Source organism: Triturus cristatus, chromosome 6 (genome assembly GCF_964204655.1).
Source record: "Triturus cristatus chromosome 6, aTriCri1.1, whole genome shotgun sequence".
Taxonomy (NCBI): domain Eukaryota; kingdom Metazoa; phylum Chordata; class Amphibia; order Caudata; family Salamandridae; genus Triturus; species Triturus cristatus.
The window spans coordinates 1,797,418,173-1,797,434,782 of NC_140589.1; the positions used below are offsets into that span (position 1 = coordinate 1,797,418,173).

Below are 16,610 nucleotides of genomic sequence, written 5' to 3' on the forward strand. Positions count from 1 at the left end.
GGACAAAAAGAAATTGTCTGCTTACTATTCTATTACTAGTGGAGAAGTGTGGCTCACTGGTTAGAGTAGGCAGACCTGGAAGCAGAAGTCAGCCTGGGACCAGGGTTCAATTCTCGGCTCAGCTGGGTCTTGAGTCCATAAATTGTCCATGGACTCGATAATTCTCACTCCAGTGCATACTCGATTCATGGGTTCACACTCTGCGACTCTGGGCAATAGCTTGCTTAATCTCCACAATGGCCCCTCGCGGCGGGATGCCTGGCTTTCACCTTGTGGATACCCTGCTGGGTTATCTCACGGGGGAATACCAGGACGGGTTCCCTAAGCAAGCGCTTAGAGACCGGTTGGTGATTTGCGCTATATAAATATCTGCACATTTACATTTACTATTCGTCTACACGTAATGCCACTGGAGCAGGGCTGCCTCTCTGCTTGTGCACGGTGTCCACAATGTGTCTTACCACATCCCATAATTTCTTTATCATTATTATAACTCTGCCGAGGGGGTACAGTACGAAATAGAAGCCACTACAAACAAGAAGGAATAAAGCAACTGACTTCTACCACACCAATACTAGGAAAAAAGAACACCATCGCCCTCAACCCTTCTGCTGCGAACGGTATCTAACTTCCAACAGCAGCATCTTAGAAACTTGAGAAGTATATTCTCCACTGTGAAACCTGCTGTAAGGCAAAAATATAAGAGGGTGAGATGGCCTTATAATGGCTGCTGGAATTAAAGAAGCTCATGATGAATGAGGTATCTAAGAAATACAAATATAATAAATAAGACAGGGCACCTTGTAAACATTATTACCATGTAGAGATGGAACAAGTCAAAAGATGAGCACCAGAGGATTGACGTATACTCAGCAAATAATCATACGGAATGAAAAATAAAATGAGCAAGCCGCAGGGGGTAAGAATGGCAGCCAAAGTGCTCAAATAAAATAACCCCACCCAACCATAACGCAACCGGTCTATGGGTGCCACACAAAATGTGATTTATGTAAGGGTGCAATGCGCAATGAAACCTGTGTATTGGTATGGGTCTATGCAGTGTCACATAAAAGGGTGACATGAGTGATGGGGATTGTCCAGTCAGATATGCCACAAAACCTTGATCTGCTCAGGGCCATTGGAATTATGCAACAGTGGTCATTTAGGTATTTTATCCACGAGTACAAAATTGAAACAATTCTTCTGGTAGCCAGGTTTAAACAAAAAGGTTGCTACTTTGATTGATAAATGTCCTCAGTGCTTGGTTTCGGACAAACATTGGATCCCCACTGTCAAGCCACTCCATCCTGTTACTTTGCCTTCAGGCCCCTGGGTGAAGGTAGCTTTCGGTTTTTCTAGGCCTTTCAGTTTGTTACTCTCTGACCAGAATGTTTTATTGTGCCAGTTGATTACTACTCTAAATGGGTCCACTACTCCTTTGTGGATTCACCAAGCACAAAGTCAGCTATTGATTTTCTTAAAAATGTATTTTTAATTAAAGGATGTCCACAATTTTTGGTTACAGACAACGGTACCCATTTTGTGTCTAGAGAGATGAACAATTTTATAACAAGCTTAGATGCTACACCTTTGAAAGTAGTTCTCTACAGCCCATCTTCCTATGGTTTGGTGGAAATTGCCAATCGCATTTTGAAAGAAGGTATTCAAACTGCTCTTTCTGCTAGATTGGAAGTAGTAGAATTTTTAGAGGACAAAATTTGGAGTTACTTAACTACTCCTCACTCGATCAATGGGGTAGCTCACTTGAATTGTTTGAGAGGTAGAGATGCCACATCTAAGCTTATTGCAGGGTGGCTACAACTAGTCTCAGGGCGTAAGTCAGTTAGGAATGATAGCCCCTCACTTAGTGTAAGAGAAAGAGTGTTGGACAAACAGAGCAAACAAAAGAATTGTTATGATAATAATTAGAGGGTACGTGATGTAGATCTCAAGGTAAATGATTTTGTCTTAATAAGAAAACCACACAGAGTCTTGAAGGGTAAATCACAATATACTTCTCCAGTGAAAGTGATCAAAACTGGGGAAGCTTCAGGTTTTGTTACAAGGCAGAGGGTGGTGTAACAAGAATAGTTTGGTTCCTCTTTCCAAAAATAAAGCTGTCATTTATAATCAGACAAGCAAATTAAAAGAGATTTTGATTCCATGTTACCCACAGATGTTATTATATATAATGGAAACAGTGGTACTGGTGTCAATGGGTCTGGTTCCCAGAACGTTGCCAACCCTAATACTTCTGAACAGTTGGTCACAGGAGCAAGTGTCCCAGCCATTCCAGGTGCTGTAGTCCGTCGTTCCTTTGGAGTAGTTAAGGTACCGGCAAATCTCAAGGAATATGAATTGTATTGAATTAGAAAAAAATTATATATATGAATTGTATTATCCTTATCTTTCTTTTATTATCGGGAAAGGTGATGTGGTATATGCTTATTATTGTTTTCTTTTATCTTCATTGTATTTTGTAATCATTGTTTCTTGTAAAGTGTATTTCTTTGGTTGGGGTTTCATGTTCTTTAGAACGGGCTGGACAGTTCTTGGTACTTCAGCAGGTTTTCTGCTGAGTCCCTCGAAGCATCCAGACGCATCCTGAGTCGTTCCTCTGGATTAAATACTTCTTGAGTTCATACTCCTATTGGGTGCTGACCTCTTCTATTACCCTTCCCACATTTCTGAACCACTGCTGCTAGAACCCCCGACCTTAAAAAAGGATTGATTTATGGCTCAATACCCCTTCAGGAAGTGCTTCAAGTCTGGAACTCCTTACTTCTGAACATATATACCACTCTTTCGCAGTATAGCTTTAATTCTGAGCTGAAATCTCTTCATGAAAGGCATTTTCGTTAATTTCTCTTCTCTGTTCTACATAATTGGCTTAGTTTCCGTAATGATCAGTGCCTTGAGGCTTACCTCTAGAGCTTCTTTGACGTCACTGGTCTCATTCCTGTACCTGTCACCAGCCCACATCCTGTTACTCAGTATTTGTAACTGTTGTGATGGATACCTTACTTTAATGCTTTTTGTCTAGTGTAAATGTCCCAACATCCTTATGTACTATACGTTATAAGGCTTATGTAACAGTCAGTTTCTTTTTCAAAGCCCTTGAGCATATTTGAGAAATGTCTGCACTATAGAAAATGCCATAAATTAAAAAAACTAACCACAGTAAACCAACACGTGCTTTAGAACTGCCAACCCGGATCCTGGCGGGCCCAGCTGCGCCGATATGGCTATCACGCCCAACCTGAGCCCCACGAACAAGAGCAGGAAGCAAAGAGGGGTCTGTCTGGCTAGCGAGAAGAGACCATGACAGGTCGCTCACTCACACCAGCCAGTTTCGTACTCCGCGCAGCCACCACTTCAGCTCCAGAAAGCAACGTGACAGCAGCGAAAACTAACCTACCGGCCCGGCCTAGGACATACTATCGCAGTGGGGTCCATTACTGTGACTATTACGTCTCGGGCAGACAAACCGCCAATCAAGCTAAAGCCCGCTCCAAAGAGGTCGACTCCAACTGACGGCCGAGGTCCGGAGGGGCTAATCAAAGACACATGATGACTCCACAACCAATTAGCATTTCGGAATTTTATTTTGTGCACTAGGATTGGCGAAGGTTAAGCAGAACAATGCAATCGCAGGTCAGTTTACAATTAACAATACCTCTCACTCGCAGACGACTCTCAGAATACGTTCAGGTGGTGGGATTGGTTGTTATGTAACCCAGAAAAGCCCAAATTACAGACAAACAACATCCATTGAAAGATCAACAAGAGGCCATGGAGTTTAGGGTATTCGCGGATTATACCTCTGAGTAGCAGGCAGATGGTCATCTTATAATATATACACATTATGTATGTTGTGGGCCAAATATGCATTATTTTTTTACAGCATGCACAGGTAGAGAGAGATAGGCTATTTGCTACTGCATGCAGCTATGGAGTTATTTAATCCCTGGTCGCAGATATACAGAGAGTACTATAGTAGTCACCAAAATGTATGTGCAGTTTGCAGTGCAGTTACGGTTTGCAGAGGAAAATACCTACAGTATGTAGGGCAATTTTTAGCTGCACTGTTGTATTTGGTGCATTATACTATGCAGTTACTGTTTGTTACACTATGCACGGGCACAAATCTACTTTATTCGTTATGCTGTTATCAAAAATTACTGTTTACTACCCAGGTCAAACAGGATTACTTTAGAAGTCATCCCAGAGTCATTGGATGATCATCCACTTACTGTAGAAGCCATTTTCACATCATCAGACATCATCAAACTCTTTAAGTCATCAGTAAAGTTTAGAAACTTGAGCCTGATTATTCAAGGACGACTTGAAAATGAGTATCTGATGACTTCACAAGGTGTGACTAATCCTGATGACTTCAGGAGGATTTAAAAATGAGTATCTGATGACTTCACAGACTATTCCCGATGACTTCAGAAGGATTTAAGAATGAGTAGCTGAGCACTTCACAAGGTGTGACTATTCCAGAAGACTTCAGGAGGATTTAAGAATGAGTATCTGATTACTTCTTAAGGTCCAGTTGTTCTTGATGATTTGAGGATGATTAGAAAATACACATCCAAACTGCACCAGCCTCATTTCTTTTTAACATGATGAAATTGCTCCTGATGCTTTGAGAATGATTTGCTGATACCCCAAGAATATACACACTATTTTGGTTTCATTTTTTGGAAGAGAGGTCCAACCTGCTGTGTGATTTCAGAATTATTAGCTGATTACTACTCAGTGAACACTATTTAGGTATTAAGCGAGTCATCTTTAAATGCAATTAGCATGCAGTGTGCTTCATAAAATGATGTACAAAAATGTCACAGGTAAATATTTTTTTTATTTTACATCAATTTTATTTATAATAAACAGTATTCTCAACATGCTAATATTGATTCCATTTGATCAATTGTATGTAGGGCCAATAGAATTAGGCCGCAATTGAGTATGAAATTACTGGGCAGTATTACCTAAAACATGCAGCTTGGTAAAACAAATTATGAATTCAATGAATGAAAATTAAACAGCATGTTCTGTGAAATGTAGCTACATGGCATTTTAAAAAGGCGTTGCAGACCTGAGCAACTTGAAACTTTACATACTTTTTTGTAACTGTGCAGAGCGCAATACTGCAAAGTAATTAAAAATATAGCAGCTTCAGCAAAATTCTGCGGCAGTGAGAAACCATTCCTACTATGGCAACTTTCGGTGGGTGGGCTGTTGCCGCTTGGCTGTGGTCTCCATCGGAGACCCTCTCTGAGATTGTGAGTTGAACATTAAGCACTATCTCCTGCAATTGGCTAGATCACTTGGTCTTACACCCCCCATAGACATTGCTTCCGGAGCTAGAGCGCCACCCTAGTCCCCACCTTTTTATTGTCCAGTGTTCTACTTTGGAAAACCAAAGGCTGGAACACACTAAGCTAGAAAGAAAGTTTAATGTACAAATTTCAGATCAAGTGGCCAAAACTTTGCCTTGGTCAACCCATGAAGGTGGACGTTTCCTGACTTTGTGGGTGAAGGGTGAATCTTCACCTGCCTCTATTTTCACCACATGGAGGTCTGGATACAAAGTTCATCCCAGTGCTCTATACGCCTACTTACCCACCAATTGCTAAGCACTTTACTGATCAAAAGTCAGACTGATTGACTTTACCACTGCTTGCAATACTGCATTTTCTTTTTTTCACGTGGAAATACTTAGTCTAAATCATGTATTTGCACATGTATACATAGGGGAGTGCAAAATCTGCTGACTTTTTTTCACAAATAAATTTACAAAATTGCACAAATTGCGATAATTACGTAAAATGCAAATCCATCATTTTGTACTACGTTGTAGTGTGAAATGTGTCGATTTTTGGTGCAAGGACGCATTTACACAAATGCACTGTGTGTATGTGTGGCATTTGTATTTGCAAACCGGAGCAAAAGGATGAAAGGCAAAAATACAGTCAAAAGATTGTATTGGAGGAAAAGCTGGTTTCTGGCAGTAAAGGTGGACGGTTATTAAAGAGGTGCGTCTTCAGCTCTCTCCTAAATTGAAGCATGGTTGGAGTGGTTTAGGTAGCTCTAGGAATTTCATTCTAAATGCTGGATGGATAAATGCAGAAGCATATAGTATGCCTGGCGGGAGAAGAGCATTGTTGGGACAGTGTGGAGTCTGGAAGGCCGTTGAGTAGGGCTTTACAACCATCTGCATGTGAGAGTACAAGGACTGGGACAGCAGTTCTGAAGTAATTTTCTCCCAAGAATGGTTTCACTTTATTCAGTACAGAGATGGTATCCAACCGTCTTGGTTTTCTTAAGGATACACTCCTTCAGGGTGAGGTCAGCATCTAGACTATAGACTGAATCCGAATGACTTGGCATGGGTGAACGGTGGGGTTCAAATACATCCGTGTTCATGTCACTGTGCCAAGTTTGCACTACTTGTTGTTTTTGACAAATAGTGTGAATTGTGTCTCGTTGGGGTTGAGCTTCAGGTATATGTTGGACATCCAGATCTGGATGAGATGAAGGCAATGTTTGAGGTGGTATCTTTTCTTTGGGAACTGGATGCATATTGTATTCCTGACATACAGAGATACAATTACCATATTCTTAAATGTATTTTAAAGTTATTGTATTGACAGTATATGCTATACTCTGGGCGACTGGAATTATACGATTTAGTGTAGCAGTATTTTCCACATTATTATGGATTTGCTGCAGTTCGCACATAATCCATCATCTACTGCCTAATCTGCAGATTTTTAACAAGAAAAAATGTTCTGTTAAACAGATCAAGCATTATTAAAAATGCAACAACACATGTTGCTGCAAAGTGGAAGACCCTTTTCAAAGGTTGACTGGTCATCTTTCTGTTGCTTGTTGCTGTATTTCGGTTGTCAGACTAGTAGACGGTATTAACATGTGTATAACTGACAAAGTAATAAGGTAATAGTAAATCAAAATGTGCTGCTTTACGCTGCATAATTTGCCTTCTCTTGCTGCATAATTTGGTAAAGCTTGCCGCATAATTTGATCCAACCCTGCTGCATAATTCCAGTGGCCTGTACAAAGAAGGAGACTTTGTGAGAAAGAGGCATAATTGTACTCCTATTTGCCAGCATTCCAGTGTTAGGTATGATGCTTCTGGCTTTTATCGAAAAAATGCTGTTATTTTACCGTTCTCTTGCTTAAACTTCCTTCACTTTGGGTTAAAGAAATTCCTCCGATTTTTCCCACATTGCTGCTCTTGCACGTGCTTGTGTGCTAGCTATCATTTGACCTGCTTAGCAGTCCATTTATTTTAAGCAAATAAAAATACCAATAAACAAAAATATCTATATTTTTAGTGAAATAGTTGCAATTTGTGTGTGCAGTTTCATATAGTACAAGGGCAACGTATGTTTAGTGTTTTGTTTATAAGCACAGGCACATTTAGTGATTACCCAGGATGTTAAGCAGACGCCAAGAAAAACATGTTGAGTCTAAAAGTCCTGTACCAAATTGGAACCGGTGCCCTATCCTGTGCCCAGAAATTAGAAACTTCATTACAACTGATTTTAAAAACCGCTTGCGGCAGTGTAGTTTTCTGTATTTGACCTTTTCAATAAAAATAATAAAGATTTGCTTATAAAAAGTGACTGGGGAAATACAGTTTTTGTACTGTGTATTTGTGTGCGATTCTAAAATGCTCCACTGAAAATTTGAAAAAATGCCCTGTGGAAATTGTCTTTGCCGCATGTTTTACCAAAAGGCATTCCCGTCTTTCACTGTTTTGTCAGCACAAGTGCAAATTGTGCATGAGAAAAAACACTGGTTGAAAACACAATATTCATGAAACCCTGATTTCATATTAGGTCAAACAATGTTTGCACCTGATTTTAAACTTACATTGGCAATCAATTGAAGTCAATGAGGAAAATTCCCCATTTTCCCCCCCAAATCTCTCACTTTCTTTTTTTTAAAAAATATTTGCATAAATCCCCCTTCGCGCGCACGTATAATAATCTGCCATTGCATTGCTCTGCTCTAAAAAAATGTTACATTTCCTGTATTTTACCCAGTCCCCGTTCTTGCACATCCCAATCTATACGCGTCAACACAAAGAAACTCATGCAGAGACCTAAAACATCGAGAGAAATGCATTTTCCAATTAACTTCCATTTAGGCATTTTTAAGTGTAAGGAAAAAAATAAAGTTACTTTTGCTGAAAAAAAATGAATTCTATAAACTAAATCAGAGCGCTGGTTTTAAACTTTACCAAAAAGAGTGTACTGAAACGCTAGATTGTTTTATTCAGCTGCATTGTTTCCACGCAATTTTATCTCCACCTGCAACAACACGGGAGAAGATGTAGCCTTGCGTCGGCCCAGCTCCCTGTGCCTGCCAAATACTGAATGTTATACACTCCATATTTACCACCCTTTGCCATGAACGTAACTGCGCTCATGTAAAGCGCTCCAATACCTTCGGGTCGAGTTCGGTATATAAATCTGCAAAAAACAAACGAACAGCTAGCTGAACCACCAATTTACAATAATCATACATGTCAACATTTCAGAAGATTAAAGTGGGAGATTTAAAAAAATAAAAATCGGGAGAATGAGGCCTTGAATCGGGTTACTGTCATGTATGGGCTTTGGAAGTGTGCTGCTGCAGGATCGGACATTTGAAACGCAAATGCACGTTTTTTCTTACCTTCCAGAAGCATGGAGCGCAATGGCAGGCAGAGAGAGGGTGATGCAAGTGTTGTGCACTGGCCTGCCAGGTTGCTGGCAGTGCATACAACACCCCCGCTCCGCCCACCCCTCGTGTGTGTGTGTCAGTCTGGGCTGAAACAGCTTCCCTGGCACGCACACAGCCGCCCCAAGGACTTCGCAGGTCTTTAAAAGACCATTCATTTGTTAATGAGTCTTTGTTGGTTTTTCACCCCTTCTAGAGCCCCTGCATCGCCACTCTGACTATTGCTGGAAGAATTAGCACATTACACAATACCATGCCCTGTCAGCTGAAACTCCGAGGAATCGGGTTTTTTCTTGCAGGAATCGGGAGACTAGCCTTGAAATCGGTAGTCTCCCGCCTGAGTCGGGAGGATTGGCATGTCTGAAGAATTTGTGCGTTTTCAAACCCATTTCTACAGCTCTTCGGGGCGGACATCCGGTAGCGCCGGAAGGGACGTCACCCAGGAAGTAACGTCACCTGCCTGTGCCGACATTTTTAGGAACACCCGAGGATCGAAGAGGTACTCGACATAGGATAATAAATGCATTTTTTTGCTCTTTTCAAATGCATTATTCAGCAACTAACGACTCGAAAATCTCACATTCAGCCCGTTTCCGAATTGCTTTGAGGTAAAAGCGTGATCAGCGAAATAGTGGGGATTGTTTTCAGAAATGGCGGGCCCCTGGTAACTAATTGAGGGGGTATTGGGTATTTGTCATTCTGGCATTGCATCGCGTCTACACTATTATTCCAATCTGCAGCAGTCTTCCTCATCGTTTAATTGTGGCCTGACTCTGAGCATGCTTTTGTATATAAGCACAATTACGTTTTATTTTACCTAAAACTAGTCAGTTGTGTTATTATTCTGATGGCCTTCATTGTCTTCAGTTTGCCGGATCCGCCCTTGTTTTTGGTCGTGTTTATAATATGACGGTCCTTTAGACAGGCAGGCAGAAGAACGGTAAATTAATACGGCGTATTTCTTGTTTATTAGGCTTACAGCTGTCTTTGTCCTGGACTCTTTATAACGTTCTGCAGTGAGTCATTGTCTTTAGTATTCAGTATAACATGTACTGCATTTAATATTTACAGTATGCACGGGAGTACATATATACTGTTTGGTACAGTATGACATTCAGTCATTATTTAGTATAATACGCAGTGGATTATACGTTGACAATATTTACTGCAGTATGCCCCGGCGGTTAATATTTTTTTGCGGTAGGCACTGAAGTATTTTTACTACAATATACCCTGCAATCAGTATTTACTTCAGTATACACTAGATTATATTTACACCATGTAATACAATGCGCAGTGCAGTCAATATTTTCCACAGCACACACTGCAGAATCTTTACAGTATTTACTACATTGCGCTCTACAGTCCGTATTTTTACCAGCCTTTACAATGAATTACACGGTGCCTCGGGGACTTTTAAAAAGATGGGGTACAGCAGTTCTGGAATGGGACTTTGAGAACCCATAATTGGGGGGGGGGGGGGGTAAGATGTGCAAAGGAAAAGTTTTGGTTTCACAAAGTGCGGAGTCAAACTGTTAACTTACACTTTAAAGAATAGAATCTTCCGTGATTACATTGGCAACAAGGATAAAATGTGATCGCAAGTTTGTTCTAGCTTACTTACTTGGTCACAAAAAGTTGGCATTCTAAAACATCTCATAGGGTTAAGACACCTGCTGCAAAGATCTTTGTGTGCCCAGCAATTTTCAGGAGGGTTTAATAACGGTAAAACAAATCTGGTGAATAATGCAGCTCCGGGAGAGTTTTGTGTCTTTTCCAGTCGCTGATTTGACTCATGAGGTTGCATAAAGGATTAATGCCTGCTGCAAAGCACATTTTTGAACATGCAGATCACAAATTTGTATTTTATCTAGATAGGTAAGTGGGTTACTGCTTTTGACGCAGAGATCCTTTTTGTTATTTCCAGTTTACAAGTTACAGTTACAGTCCTAATGTAGCACAGTGTGCTATCAACCGGCATCAAGGAGCTGCATGCAAACTGCAAGTAATCGGTTTAGGTCTTTATTGTTCTTCTCTCCAGCTGTTGTTATTCTAAGATTGCAAAGAAGGGTTTCTTTGGGTAGTAATAAAGTCGTTAGTACAGACAACCCCAAACACTAAGTTGCATTTTATATCCTAATTTGTGTTTCACCTGACCATGCCCTTTTAACGTATTAGACCCTCCAGGATATTGCGACATAGACCAGGAAATTTTGCAGCACAATATCTGAAAATTTGCAGCACGATATTGAGATTTTTATTAACATTTCGGCACCACTTTATTTAATTACAGTTTGAGTCACCAAGTAGAAGATATATAAAGGCCCCCCCACGCTATCTTTGGGCCTATAGGACTCACTGCAGCATCTGTGAGTGGGAGATCAGGATGTATTCTCTTTTTAAAATGTGATTAGTTAATGATCTCAAAAGACTGAGGTTTTTACAGCACAACACTGAATGATCCTAAGCAAGAATATAAGCAAGTTATTGAGGGACTCCCCTGATTGGGCTTGTGAACTAAGCCTGCACTGGGACAACAGATGTCACAGAGGCAGAGTGCTGGATAGTTGCTGCAGTGAGAGCATATGCACCCAATTCCTTTTATATTATCAGGGTCACCGGACTGGTGACACCTGTGAGAAATGGGTTTGGCAGAAGGTGGGGACAGCCAGCCCATTTAGAGAGTGAACTGTTCTTTGACATGTCTTAAAGAGACCCTGCATTCCTCCCGAAAAACAAAGCAATGTCAAAAATCCAATGGAAAAACAATACAGGACACTGCAATAAGTCTATCAATCGTGTAGCCTCTCAGCATAACCGTGCAGGACAACTGTACAAACAATGCCATCTGCAACAGGACACCATAATTTAACCTGATGGGGAGTAATGACATGAAACCGATGTTGAGAAGTATCTTATGGAAAACTATAAGGATCCTTTGACAGCGTGCATGGCAGGATAATGACCGGTGCAGAGTCGGTCTACCCTGCTGATGCTTGTGGCAGTTCATGTGTATTATCCATCAATTTGAACAGTGCATCAGGAGCATTGCTAGAGTTGTGTGTAGTCCACAGTGTAGCTTGGTTTCCACTTGTGTGGTGCAGGGCTCTCCAAAGAACTCCCTTGGGGCACCTCAAACTCTTGTATCCTTTATTGGAACAGCAACTTGTCCATCTTTTGCATCAGGCGGTTCCTTGAATATTTCACCATAGGACTGAGTGTGGTCTGTTTGAGTTGCATATGTGTGCTACTTGTGGGTCCCAGCAGGACTGCTGATGAACCACGGACACTCTGGGGCAGGGGGATTATGATCAAGGGGTGCTGAAGATTGGACTAGGATAGTGATAGGGTGAGCAGATTTAAAGTCACTGTATGACTGTTGCATTGAATTTCCAAAGATACTTCATGAACTTTCCTCAGTAATGGTGGGATTCCAGTTAAATTGTAAATTGCTATGCTGATGGTAGAGGTGATGCACTTCTACCGGAACTGACAGGTTCCCTAATCCGCTGGGATACGCATGTCTTTGGCTTGTGCGAGTGTTAGCTATTATTGGTGTGGATGGGATGGTTTGTGAGGCTGCTAGTGATGGTGTCTGAACGGTTGCTGTGGGAAGATTCTGTTGCGTATGCATGCAGCTTATTCCTGGTTTTCTTGCTAGGCCTTCACCAAGTTGTCGTTGCTACTCTGTGGCCTGCCTGATGTGAGTTAATCAATGCACTTCTGTTCAGTGGTACATGTCTGTTAAGATAGTGATCTTTAGGTTTTATCAAACCGGATCAGAAGATATGAGAAGAGTATTCTCTTTTCATCTTCGTCGGAGTAGTCTTCATGTTCGCCGGTGTGGACTGGGGGATCACTCTGTTTTGTTCCTGGTATTTAGGCTGGGATATTTAAATAGGCCAACTGGGCCTTAAGGTGGTTGAATGTCTTCACTGTAGTGTATGGAGCACACTGTGAACTAGTGCCCCTCCTCTTCCCCTTACAAGGATGACAAAAACTGTCTGATGTGATATCATGCCACGTGCTTTCCTTCATCAGGGAGACCGTGAGTTGGAGCTATGCAGCAGCGAGCAGTGCTTGGAAAGGCAGGCAAGTCTGCAGCAGTGAGGAACTGCTTCTTGGGGCTTGATTATGTGGTGTGCTGGATTTTTCAGAGTGTTCATATCATGTGTCGTAGACCTCTTCTCTAGCACTTCGCCTTCAATGACTCATTTGTCATAAAGGCGCTCTGCATGCCAGTGAACACCTGACTGGAGGCACTGATAGCAGACACTTTGTGTGGCTATTCTGTAAATGTTTTACATAATTCTCAGTTCAGTGCTGGGGCTCTCAAGCACAGAAAATAACTATACAGGCACTGTTGTATGCCAGCAAGTCAATGGATCCAGAGGTGGGGGGGGGGGGGGGGCACTATGTGTCTTGATACAGCAGCTTTAGGTCTTAAATGTGTGGTTCTCACCATGTGTTTTTATGTATAGCTAAGCCTATCTTAAACTGGTGTGTCCCTCTGGACCCGTCTCCTTAGCGGCTAGGAGAGCAGGGCCTAAACTTCTGTTGTTTCACCCAGCTTCAGTGATGAGTTGAAGTTGTCCTCCGCCAGTGACGCATGGTCAGGTCTGATGGTTGTGCAGTTATCATTTAGTCTGGGAGACAGCGAGGTCCATGAGGTGGGGCGGGTGAGAAAGAAGTGTGGGCTCAACTGATGAGCCTTTTCAGTTCAGGCAAGGCAGGAAGATCATCATGCGCTGACTGGTGTTTTCTTTGTGTGCCGTGCTGAGACCACTTTGCAATGGATCTATGTTCTGGGCCCGAATGTATGACATTACCATGCATGTAATCGAAGTTTTCCAGTACTGGTATCTTTCATAGATTCACATGCTTGAATCATCCCTTTTGTCGAGCTGGGAGCCCCACTGTAATGCATAGTGAGCAGTAAAATGTTAAATATACACATAATAGTTTTAACACAGTCACAACAATAGCCTCTCCACCTCTTTATAAAACACCTGAACTCAGCCAATCATAGCAAGGAACAACATTCACCTCTCCTCACCCATGCTAGCAAGGTCAGATTTCTCTTTCTTTTTGCCAATTTTTTTTATTAGCATTTGATCTTTAGGACAGTTACGCCAGTACATGTACAGTAGATACCCCGGGCAAAGATATTAAATTTGTGGTGCATGTCATCACTTCCTGTGCAATTACATAAGTGTTGCAATTACAATGCGTTCGGTTGATATATCTGTTATAATACATATCACATATTGAAATTAATAGTCTCACCCATAAACAACCTAGAACATACCCTTAGTTACTATCAAAGTAGGCATTTACTGTATCTTAGACGTACTGCATTGTCTCATGGCTCGATTAATTATATTACCATAAAATAAGAAAGAAACTCTGGTAGTAATTGGCAGTATAATACAATATCTCTTCGGCATTTAGACGGACTGTATGTATGGTAGTATCTGGTTGTCCCCCCCCCCCTTCCATTGGGGTGTGGCCCCAATAGATCTTGAGTGGCGGGAGGGCGATGTTGTAGGGGCCATTGGTGAATATCCATTACCCAGTTACATAGTTCTGATATCGCATTTGATTAGGCATGGAATCATAGGATACACCAACTTCCTCTCACCGAGAACTCACAGGAAGGGAATGTAGTCTGAGAAAGGGTCCCCGACCCCTACTTTGATATTCGATTCAGTCATCTGTTAACACATATCACTCAAACAATGGGGGATTCTCCGGCGACTGTGCCCACTGTGAGGGGAGGGGGTCCCTATCCAGGGCAAGTCCACTGTGGCCCCACTTGACTGATTGGTTGCCTGCAGCCTCTCTAGCATTTTACCCCACGTCTCCAAGCATGTTTGTCTGAGCGAACAGAGGGAAGACGGCATTTCTCTGCTACCCCCCATTCACACATGTCCGCTTTCCATTTAACAAAACGAGGGGCTGTAGGCTGTGTTCAGTGTATAGCGTTGCGTCACCTCGCCAGCACCTACCCCAGTAAAACAAAATTACACTGCATACAGGTCTATGATTTTGGGAACGGTAAAACTCCTAAAAGGCAGTGCTTGATCGACATCTTAACTGGGATTCTTGTCGTGTCTCACAACAATTCCAGGATCTCTGTCCAGTAGGGGCAGATAGGTAATTTGGTTGAAATAGGCAGTCTCTGCTCTGCATTGGGGGCAAGTCGATGCGCACTCTGGGTCATATCGAGATAATCGGAGGGGGGTTGTCAGGTAGGTACGAGCAGGTTTAAAACGAGTGTTGCTGGCCACTTCCTGTATCTGCGCAAATGCCCTTTTCCACTCTCCCTCCGTTAGAAGTATCGGCAGGTCTTCAAACCATCTACTCTACTCTGGACCCTCGATACATCTACCCTACGGTTTGCCTACAGCCGAGATATCGATCCCATGAAGGAACCCGGGCCCATAATCGTCATCAGGGTGTGGGACTCCGCAGGTTCCTCAGGGAATGCGGTCCATATTTCATCCCAGTTTTGCGGAGTGTAGAAAATGGCCCTCCAGCACATAACATTCTCTTGCGTTTGCAAAGGAGAGAAAAGTTCCATTAAAGTATAGGTCGCCTGCCGTTACACAGCCACTATCAAACCATCCAAGCAGGTTCATCCCCGTCTGTATGTGACAGAAGCTGTGAAGCCATTTTAGGGAGGGAGATCGAGCATATGAGGCCTTTCGCATTACAAGGGTTACCGCGCGTTCCCATGCAACCCGGCGGACCACAAATGGACAATCCTGAGGGGGGTCTGCGATCCCATCATAAGATAACCTGGAAGGTTTGCCTCTGCTCCAGCCTGCCACTAATTTCTTCTCTGTATTTGGCGCATCAGCACACCACTGTGCCGCATATTGGAGGAGTCCGGCATGGTAATAAAGACAAATGTTGGGAAGGCCTAGGCCCTCCTGATCCATATCCAACTTTAATATTTCCAGCTTCACCCTACTGCGTTTCCTAACCCACACAAGGGAGACGAGAAAACTGTTTGGGGGGTAGAGGTGGCATTGGGGATTCAGCAGGAGGAGTTCTGCAGCACATAGAGGCAGCACAGCAGTAGGACCATTTTCGCCAGGGCTATGCGTCCCATAACAGATAGTGAGAGGTGATTCCAGAAACGTATCATGCCTCCAAGCCTGTGAGGAGTGCTTTCGCATTCCAGGCGTACTGCACTGCGGCTGTATGGGCAACCTGGATACCTAAATAATGAAAAAGATCGCTCTCCCATGTAAATGCCAAGGCAGGGAGATTCGCGGTGTCTCTCCCAACTAAAGCCACCAGGTTGAACATAACCGAATTCTAGCTATTAATAACCACCCGACACTGGCCCAAACTATGATGCCTCATTCAGGAGGGCAAGCACAGCCAATGTTGGATGTTTTTAAACATGATGTGAGACATTCCTGGCCAAGCCCCGATGACAATGCATTTAATGAATTAAGAGGCAAGTTTGTAGTCCACTGTATCTTATGTATCTAGATTTGCGTTCTACATGAAGCTAATGTTTAGTCTATTAAATGAAACAAAAGTGTTTTCTGTACAGCAGATGTGCCTACTTGAAAGTGCTGTCATATGTGATGAAGAAAATGGCGTCTCAGTGAATTAAAATATTTAATCCGTCCCATATGTCTCCTACTCTGAGTGGCTCCACAACTTTTATTTTGTAGCTTGGCCAATGTGCTCTCTGCTTTCGTAAGGTCCTTTTCTAACCATTTCTGCATGCCACCCACCTTAGGCAGTCCCCACACATCACCACCTTCAATACATTCCACTGGGCCCCCTTGGCTGCAGTGGACAGTCAGTTGGTGCGAAAATAGCCACAG

General features: G+C 42.5%; 1 protein-coding gene across 3 annotated transcripts in view; it reads left to right on the plus strand.

The window, feature by feature from the left end:
* Nucleotides 1-2,233: 2,233 nt before the first annotated feature.
* Nucleotides 2,234-16,610, plus strand: part of GPR75 (G protein-coupled receptor 75) — a 44,224-nt gene continuing 29,847 nt past the window's right edge. The window contains exon 1 of one of the 3 annotated variants that reach the window (XM_085613134.1): nucleotides 2,234-2,331. The gene's annotated coding sequence lies outside the window, so the exon portion shown is untranslated. Of the gene's footprint in view, nucleotides 2,332-8,846; nucleotides 9,369-16,610 lie in introns of those variants that run through there. The other 2 variants (XM_085613132.1, XM_085613131.1) reach the window with 2 other exon arrangements.